General features: G+C 28.5%; 3 non-coding genes across 3 annotated transcripts in view; all 3 read right to left on the bottom strand.

Annotated features, from left to right (window-relative positions):
* LOC123304629 overlaps positions 1-1,817 on the bottom strand; it is a 4,577-nt gene extending 2,760 nt beyond the window's left edge. The window contains exon 1 of the ribosomal RNA XR_006536630.1: positions 1-1,817. This exon is cut by the window's left edge and continues 2,760 nt beyond it. This is a non-coding gene — a ribosomal RNA (large subunit ribosomal RNA).
* Positions 1,818-2,452: 635 nt separating this feature from the next.
* On the bottom strand, positions 2,453-2,607 carry LOC123304626. The gene has a single exon (XR_006536627.1). It is a non-coding gene; the product is annotated as a 5.8S ribosomal RNA (ribosomal RNA).
* A 953-nt stretch (positions 2,608-3,560) lies between these two features.
* On the bottom strand, positions 3,561-5,716 carry LOC123304627. Its single transcript, XR_006536628.1, has one exon. It is a non-coding gene; the product is annotated as a small subunit ribosomal RNA (ribosomal RNA).
* Positions 5,717-10,000: the final 4,284 nt, after the last annotated feature.

Here is a 10,000-nt window from a genome sequence, read left to right as displayed (position 1 = left end):
TATCGAAAATACCAACTAACGGTAGAGTATAAGCATGACGCTTCAGCGCCATCCATTTTCAGGGCTAGTTGCTTCGGCAGGTGAGTTGTTACACACTCCTTAGCGGATTCCGACTTCCATGGCCACCGTCCTGCTGTCTTAAGCAACCAACGCCTTTCATGGTATCCCATAAGCGTCAATTTTGGCGCTTTAACTCTACGTTTGGTTCATCCCACAGCGCCAGTTCTGCTTACCAAAAGTGGCCCACTTGGCACTCTGATCCATATATAAAAAATATATTCTCATAGCTTCACATTATAAATAATGTTTTTAAGCAAGCTAGAGATCTCACCCATTTAAAGTTTGAGAATAGGTTGAGGTCGTTTCGGCCCCAAGGCCTCTAATCATTCGCTTTACCGGATGAGACTCTTATATAATGAACGCCAGCTATCCTGAGGGAAACTTCGGAGGGAACCAGCTACTAGATGGTTCGATTAGTCTTTCGCCCCTATACCCAGTTCCGACGATCGATTTGCACGTCAGAATCGCTACGGACCTCCATCAGGGTTTCCCCTGACTTCATCCTGACCAGGCATAGTTCACCATCTTTCGGGTCCCAGCGTGTACGCTCTAGGTGCGCCTCTATTATAATATAATCCGAAAACTAAATTATAATAATATAAGACGCCCTAGGAGTGCGATATTTAATACATAATATAAATATATCCTCCTTTTATCATTTATAAAAAAATATAAATAATATTTACTTTCATTGTGCCTTTGGGTTTCATAAAATTTATAAATATTTCGATGAAAAAATATTTTATTCCCAATGACTTGCGTACATGCTAGACTCCTTGGTCCGTGTTTCAAGACGGGTCCTGAAAGTACCCAAAGCTATATCGTCGCTGACAGATAAATTTTTAATAAAAAAAAATGAGCCAGTTCATTATCATACACCTACTGACAGTTAAATAGTATCATATAACGGCATAAAATCCGTATATATAATATGTTTTAATAAAAAAACCTATTTATACTCGTGGTGGATCTGAACGCGTTAATAACGCGACTCAATATCAATTTATAATTAATACCATCAAACAATTAATCAAGAAACATAGGCGTTTAACATACACAAAATATTATCAAAAAATAATATTGTACATTAATCAACGCACCAATGCCTATAGATTAATATTTAATGGGTCGCAACGTCCTACAAGATGAGAAGTGCATACCTCGTTATCATACAATTAACAATATACAGCAGTGCATATATTTTTACTAAAAATAAATTCCTAATAAAAATTTTTGTCACATGCTAGTACAAATTGGTTGATTAACGATAAAAAGTAAATGAATCTCATCTTTCGACCTTTCGGGTTTCTCAGGTTTACCCCTGAACGGTTTTACGTACTCTTTAACTCTCTCTTCAAAGTTCTTTTCAACTTTCCCTCACGGTACTTGTTCGCTATCGGTCTCGTGGTAATATTTAGCCTTAGATGGAGTTTACCACCCACTTAGAGCTGCACTCTCAAGCAACCCGACTCTAAGGAAAGATTCACCTATCATCAATAATAATCACTACGGGCCTGGCACCCTCTATGGGTATATGGCCCCATTCAAGATGGACTTGGATGTATTATATAACAATAGGTTTATATTGAATCTTCCTAAACACTACATTCCCCAAGTGTCTGTTTATCAGCCACGGGGTTCAGTGCTGGGCTTATCCCTGTTCGCTCGCCGCTACTAAGGGAATCCTAGTTAGTTTCTTTTCCTCCGCTTAATAATATGCTTAAATTCAGCGGGTAATCTCACCTACTCTGAGGTCGTAAAAGTTTTTAGAAGTATTAAAACAAAAATTTTTTTTATATATTATGTTTTTGTTATATTTTATAAGTAAACAATTTTCTTAATTATTCATACTCAAATTTTTTTAATATTATTATATAATATTATTTTTATATTTATCTAAAGAGAAGAAAATAAAAAATAAATAATTATATATATTAATTTTTTTCGAGTATATTGAAAATTTTATTACAAATAAAATATTCCATAACAAAATATTAATATATAATATTTTTGTTTATTCTTCTTTATTTAATATTTTAAAAATATATTATTAATATCATTTATTATTAATATTATTATTAACATAAAGTTTTATAATATTATATATAAATGATAAAAAATAATATTGATATATTAATTTAAAAATGTCGACAAATAATAAAAAATATATAAATTTTAAATGCTATTAAAAACATTTTATATTTATTTTTTTCTTATATTTGGCGTAAAACATTCATATATAAATAATTTTACATTTCTTTTATAAAAATTTTATTTATCAATTTAATTAAATATGAAAAAATAAATTTTCTTTTTTAATTATTGATAAATTTCTTTTTCATAAAAAAAATTTTATGTAAAATAATCTTTTATTATATTAATATAATGTATACGACCCTCAGCCAGATGTGGTCCGGGAACAGTATCCAAGGACCGCAATGTGCGTTCGAAATGTCAATGTTCATGTGTCCTGCAGTTCACAAGTTGACGCGCAATTAGCTGCGTTCTTCATCGACCCACGAGCCAAGTGATCCACCGTCCAGGGTAATCTTTTTAAATTTTAAATGTAAGTATTATTATTAATAATAATCTTTATTTTTAATATAAAAAATAAAATTATTAATTTATATATCTTTATAAATTCTTTTAAAATAAAAAAATTTTTCTAGAATATAAATTATATATTTTATTTTAAATATATATATATATAAATTAAAGATATTATGGTATTAATAAATATATACATAACATTTTTGATATTTTTGTTAGTGCTAGCTAGATATAATAATTAATATTTGGTATATTTTATAGAAATGTATTTATTTTTTTTTTATAAATTATTTTCTACATAAAAATATATATAATATTAATATGGTACAAAACAAATGGGTTTGTTTTTTAACATAATAACTTTTAATAAAAAAAAAGAAATATCAAGACAAAACATAAAGAAATTTAAATTTGAAATAAATTTTATTCTTTAAAAAAATTTTATCTTGTGTTTTCTTTATTTTTATTATATAACATAGAAAAATAAAAATATAGATTATATCAATTATAATCTTATTTTATTTTTCTTAATAGAGATTATATACATATAAACAAATAATTTCAATATATTCTATTTTTAATTTCACTTTTTTATAAGAGAAATTATTTATAGATTTTATTAATAATTATTGTTTAATAATAATAATAATATTGAATATAAAAATATTTTATATGTAACAAATATATTATTAATATTTATATAATATTCTCTATATTATATGTATAGATATATTATGTGTATAAAAAAAGTTTGGCGTATTACTTTAATATGATATCATAACCAAAATAAATCTCTTTTAACACATAATTACTATTATATATTTTGAGAAAATTACATATTAATATGTTATTTTGTTAAAAAAAATATTTCTTATCAATAATATTTTTATTTTTTGGAATATTTAAAAACAATACAAAAAATATAAATAAATATATTTTATATATATCGTTAATGATCCTTCCGCAGGTTCACCTACGGAAACCTTGTTACGACTTTTACTTCCTCTAAATGATCAAGTTTGGTCATCTTCCCAGCAACATCGGCAATATCAGAAATATTGCCGCGTACCAGTCCGAAGACCTCACTAAATCATTCAATCGGTAGTAGCGACGGGCGGTGTGTACAAAGGGCAGGGACGTAATCAACGCGAGCTTATGACTCGCGCTTACTGGGAATTCCTCGTTCATGGGGAACAATTGCAAGCCCCAATCCCTAGCACGAAGGAGGTTCAGCGGGTTACCCGGACCTTTCGGCCTGGGAGGACACGCTGATTCCTTCAGTGTAGCGCGCGTGCGGCCCAGAACATCTAAGGGCATCACAGACCTGTTATTGCTCAATCTCGTGCGGCTAGAATGCCGCCTGTCCCTCTAAGAAGAATTATTTGTACGCCGGCAGTAAAAACCACATCAAAAAACTGCGTACCCATACACCATAACATATGCAACATAAAGCACAATATATACAAAATATAATCTTGATCGTTAAATCTCAAAAATACATGCATATATAAATACAATACATAACACACATGAAAATGAATGAAATGGGAAACAAACAGCCGATGGGCCTTGAGATGCCGGTAAAGTACGTCTATTTAGCAGGCTAGAGTCTCGTTCGTTATCGGAATTAACCAGACAAATCGCTCCACCAACTAAGAACGGCCATGCACCACCACCCACCGAATCAAGAAAGAGCTCTCAATCTGTCAATCCTTCCGGTGTCCGGGCCTGGTGAGGTTTCCCGTGTTGAGTCAAATTAAGCCGCAGGCTCCACTCCTGGTGGTGCCCTTCCGTCAATTCCTTTAAGTTTCAGCTTTGCAACCATACTTCCCCCGGAACCCAAAAGCTTTGGTTTCCCGGAAGCTGCCCGCCGAGTCATCGGAGGAACTTCGGCGGATCGCTAGCTGGCATCGTTTATGGTTAGAACTAGGGCGGTATCTGATCGCCTTCGAACCTCTAACTTTCGTTCTTGATCAATCAAAACATTTTTGGCAAATGCTTTCGCTTCTGTCCGTCTTGCGACGATCCAAGAATTTCACCTCTAACGTCGCAATACGAATGCCCCCATCTGTCCGTATTAATCATTACCTCGGAGTTCCGAAAACCAACAAAATAGAACCGAGGTCCTATTCCATTATTCCATGCACACAATATTCAGGCAAAATTTGAGCCTGCCTTAAGCACTCTAATTTGTTCAAAGTAAACGTACCGGCCCACCTCGACACTCAATTAAGAGCACCGCGACGGGATTGCAATTGGGGGCTGCCACCGCTCTTAACGGTTAAACACTTACGACAAATTACATAATAAAAATATATATAATGCATTAAATAAATAATATCACTAAAATATACTTTATACATAATCTGTACCACCCACCGGTAGGACGTCCCACATAACATGCTAGTTAAACAATGCGAGCATTGAACCAACAGTGTAGGACACAGATTCGACTACGAGCTTTTTAACCGCAACAACTTTAATATACGCTATTGGAGCTGGAATTACCGCGGCTGCTGGCACCAGACTTGCCCTCCAATGGATCCTCGTTAAAGGATTTAAAGTGTACTCATTCCGATTACGGGGCCTCGGATGAGTCCCGTATCGTTATTTTTCGTCACTACCTCCCCGTGCCGGGAGTGGGTAATTTGCGCGCCTGCTGCCTTCCTTGGATGTGGTAGCCGTTTCTCAGGCTCCCTCTCCGGAATCGAACCCTGATTCCCCGTTACCCGTTACAACCATGGTAGGCGCAGAACCTACCATCGACAGTTGATAAGGCAGACATTTGAAAGATGCGTCGCCGGTACGAGACCGTGCGATCAGCTTAAAGTTATTCAGAGTCACCAAATTAAACGATGCAAATTAAAATTTACACCGATTGGTTTTGATCTAATAAAAGCATTCCTTCCATCTCTGGTCGGAACTCTGTTTGCATGTATTAGCTCTAGAATTACCACAGTTATCCAAGTAAATGTGGGTACGATCTAAGGAACCATAACTGATATAATGAGCCTTTCGCGGTTTCACCTTAATTTGGCTTGTACTGAGACATGCATGGCTTAATCTTTGAGACAAGCATATGACTACTGGCAGGATCAACCAGGGAACTATTTGTATTTATAATATTAAATATATAATAATATACATGATATTTTTGTTTTCTTATTATAAGAAAAAAAATTTTCATACAATAATTATTAATATATAATAATATTATTACAATTTCATTTTAAATATCAGATGGTCTCACCCATTACTGATATAAATTTTTTTTTTTTTATATCTCTATTGTTTTAAAATTAATAGAAAAAACATATGAGATATATATATTATTATTAATTTTTTTTTTTTTCAAATATATATTTTATTATGTCATTTATATAATTTTTTTGCTTTTACAAAAAGAAATATATAACATGTTATTCATAATAAATATTATTGAATAAAAAAAAAAAAAAATAATTATGATTTTTGTCAGACCATCACCAAATGGGTCTTAAAATATTTCAAACATTTTCTCATACTCGTCGCTAGATTGAAAGCGTCATTTATTTTTTAATTTTATTTAAAAAGTTAATTTTAAATAAAAAACGTTATAATAACACTTAATATTCTCGCTTGGTATGAGGTGAGTCAATGTAATATTATTTATAAAAATAATTTTTATATAAATATTGTGTGCTCATATGGGAGTGTAAAGTTTAAAACTTATAACCCATGAACTTGCTTTGACAAAAAAATTTATATGTTATTCTATTTATAATCAATAATTTAATAAAAAAAAATTTTTTTTTAAATATTGATATAAAAAGATATACATATAGAGGTTTTTTTACAAAATTCTCATTAATTTTTTTACAAAAATAATAATACAATATTTAATATCAAAATAATCCAAACTGATTACCATCCAGACTATTATCAATATATATAAGATTGTATTATTATTCATTTCAATACATATTTATTAAAACTGAGATAAAATTTCATATATTAATAAATATGCATGTGTAAAAAAAAAAATTTTTATATAATAATTGAAAATGTTTTTGCTATTATTTTGTATACATACATTAAATAATTGATAACAATTTAATACAATGTACACCTAAAAAATAATAACAGCATATACATATTCGAAACATTACTAGCAAAAAAACCAAAATACAATATTAAATATCAAAATAAACCAAACTGATTACCATCCAGAATATTTTGAGTATATATATATATAATTTTGTATATTTTGCGTTCATGTTAATAAAATATATAAATGATACATATTTGAAAAGTGTTATTCTTCTTTCTGTTTTTTCGTAATATCATGGTGTCCATAGACATGCAAAAGCGTCATACCAAGCCATATACATACCTACACCACCTTTGTTGAATGATACACGAACAGTATGAAAATTAAACAACATATTCAATATCATTTTATATTATACTAAAATAAATGTTATTCTATTAAGAAAGTGTATATTTTTAAATTTGGCATTCATTACATAGTCAAAATACAATAATAATATAGATGATACATATACGATAATTGTTATTTTTCTTTCTGTTTTTTCGTGATATCATGGTGTCCATAGAATTGCAACGACGTCATACCAAGCCATATACAACTCTACACCACCTTTGTTGAATGATACACGAACAGTATGAAAATTAAACAAATTATACTATATCATACTATATCATATATGTAAGACTGTTGAACATAATACCACAAAATACACTATTTCATATAGATATACATTCATTCTTGTCAACATAAAAGTACGTTATAAATGATACATATACAATAAGTTTTATTCCTCTTTCTGTTATTCCGTAATATCATAGTGTCCATAGAATTGCAACGACGTCATACCAAGCCATATACAACTCTACACCACCTTTGTTGAATGATACACGGACAGTATGAAAAATAAACAACCTATTCTATACCATTTAATATCATACTAAAACATGAAACAAATGTTATTCTATTAAAAAGTGTATTATTTTATTATATTTAGTATTCATTACACAGTCAACATACATAAATGATACATATACGATAAGTGTTATTCCTCTATCTGTGCATCCGTAATATCATAGTGTCCATAGAATTGCAACAACGTCATACCAAGCCATATACAACTCTACACCACCTTTGTTGAATGATACACGGACAGTATGAAAAATAAACAACTTATACTATACCATACTATATCATATGTGTGAGACTGCTGAACGTAATACCACTAATACACTGTTATACATAGATATACATTCATCTCATTAACTTACACGCACTATCCATCATATATATTAAAGACATTACACCCGGTGCTTCAAACTCAAAATATGATAATGTTTAAAATGGCTTTAAACATCATAAACTTTACAGAATAATCAAAATTTAAAGAAAAAAATTTTAAAAAAAAAATTTTTTTCAGCTAAAAATTTTTATTTTGGGACCAAAAAAATTTTTTTTTGCTTTTATCATATTTTATTAAATGAAATTTATGCATTATAATAAATTATTCAATAAACATTAATAATTATAATAAATTATTAAAAAATTTTTGGAATTAATGCAAATTTTTAGAAAAAAATGTATATTTTTTTTTTATATACAAATCGTACATGTTATATTGCGACAGGGTACCGGTATAATACATGTGATACATATGTAGATTTTCGAAAAAATTTTTATCCTTTTAAATGGTCCTAAATACTATATAAAGGTAAAATATATAGAATTTTTCGGGATTCATTAAAAAATTTTAGGGAAAAAATTTCATTTTATTTTATATACAAATCGTACATGTTATATTGCGACAGGGTACCGGTATAATACATGTGATACATATGTAGATTTTCGAAAAAATTTTATCCTTTTAAATAGTCCTAAATACTATATAAAGGTGAAATATATAGAATTTTTCGGGATTCATTAAAAAATTTTAGGGAAAAAATTTCATTTTATTTTATATACAAATCGTACATGTTATATTGCGACAGGGTACCGGTATAATACATGTGATACATATGTAGATTTTCGAAAAAAATTTTATCCTTTTAAATAGTCCTAAATACTATATAAAGGTAAAATATATAGAATTTTTCGGGATTCATTAAAAAATTTTAGGGAAAAAATTTCATTTTATTTTATATACAAATCGTACATGTTATATTGCGACAGGGTACCGGTATAATACATGTGATACATATGTAGATTTTCGAAAAAAATTTTATCCTTTTAAATAGTCCTAAATACTATATAAAGGTAAAATATATAGAATTTTTCGGGATTCATTAAAAAATTTTAGGGAAAAAATTTCATTTTATTTTATATACAAATCGTACATGTTATATTGCGACAGGGTACCGGTATAATACATGTGATACATATGTAGATTTTCTAAAAAATTTTTATCCATTTAAATGCTTCTAAATACTGTATAATGCAAAAATATATAATAATTTACAGAATTAATACAAAATTTTTATTGTACAAATTCACATTAATAGTTAATTGGTTAAAAAAAAATTTCAATACACAATGGGAATCAGGCTATTTTATTGGAACTTATTTATAATTAATTCATAATATATTTTTCTATATAAATTGATTAATTGATTTTACATTCACCGTGTAAACGTATACACCATTCAAGTAACATAAAAAAAAAAAAAAAAAAAAAAATTATTATTATATTCTAGTAATACATAATAGTTATTCGCTAAAAAATATTTAATAGACAATAAAAATCTGACTATTCTGTTGTGAACTTATAAATTATTGATTCAAAATATATTTCTCTACCTAAATTTATTAATTGTATACACGCCCCCATGTACGTTGTTCAAGTCATATATTATTTTGCATAAGGATTACAAATAAATATTATATAATAAATAAGAGTTAATAAAAATTTAAAATTTATTATCCATTTTAAATTTATCAGCTAAATAAATATTTTTACATTCTTTTAAATTATTACTTTTTATTGTATTAAGAGTATATATCTAGTTTTATTAATCTTAATCCTTTTACAAGCACTAATATTATTTATACATAATATATTTTTATTTTATGTATGGAAAGCATAACTTGCTAAATACATCCTAACAATTTAAAAACTTTTCATTTGATTAATATTATTTACAATAGCTAATATTAATAGAATCTGAATAATCAAAATTATTTCTTTAAATATATGAATTCCGAATGTAAGTGTCCATCATAATACTTCATTAAGTTTATATTTGGCTAGCAACCTGTTATGCATAAATTGCTTTAAAGGTTGCCTACTAAACATATTATAATTATAATTATTAACAATTTTTGTCAATTGCGATTGCATTTTTTAGTATAATCAATGGTAGCGATTAT

Source organism: Chrysoperla carnea (genome assembly GCF_905475395.1).
Source record: "Chrysoperla carnea chromosome X unlocalized genomic scaffold, inChrCarn1.1 SUPER_X_unloc_72, whole genome shotgun sequence".
NCBI classification, from domain to species: domain Eukaryota; kingdom Metazoa; phylum Arthropoda; class Insecta; order Neuroptera; family Chrysopidae; genus Chrysoperla; species Chrysoperla carnea.
Note: the sequence above shows the minus strand (reverse complement) of the source record. Positions and strands in the feature narration are given on the sequence as shown.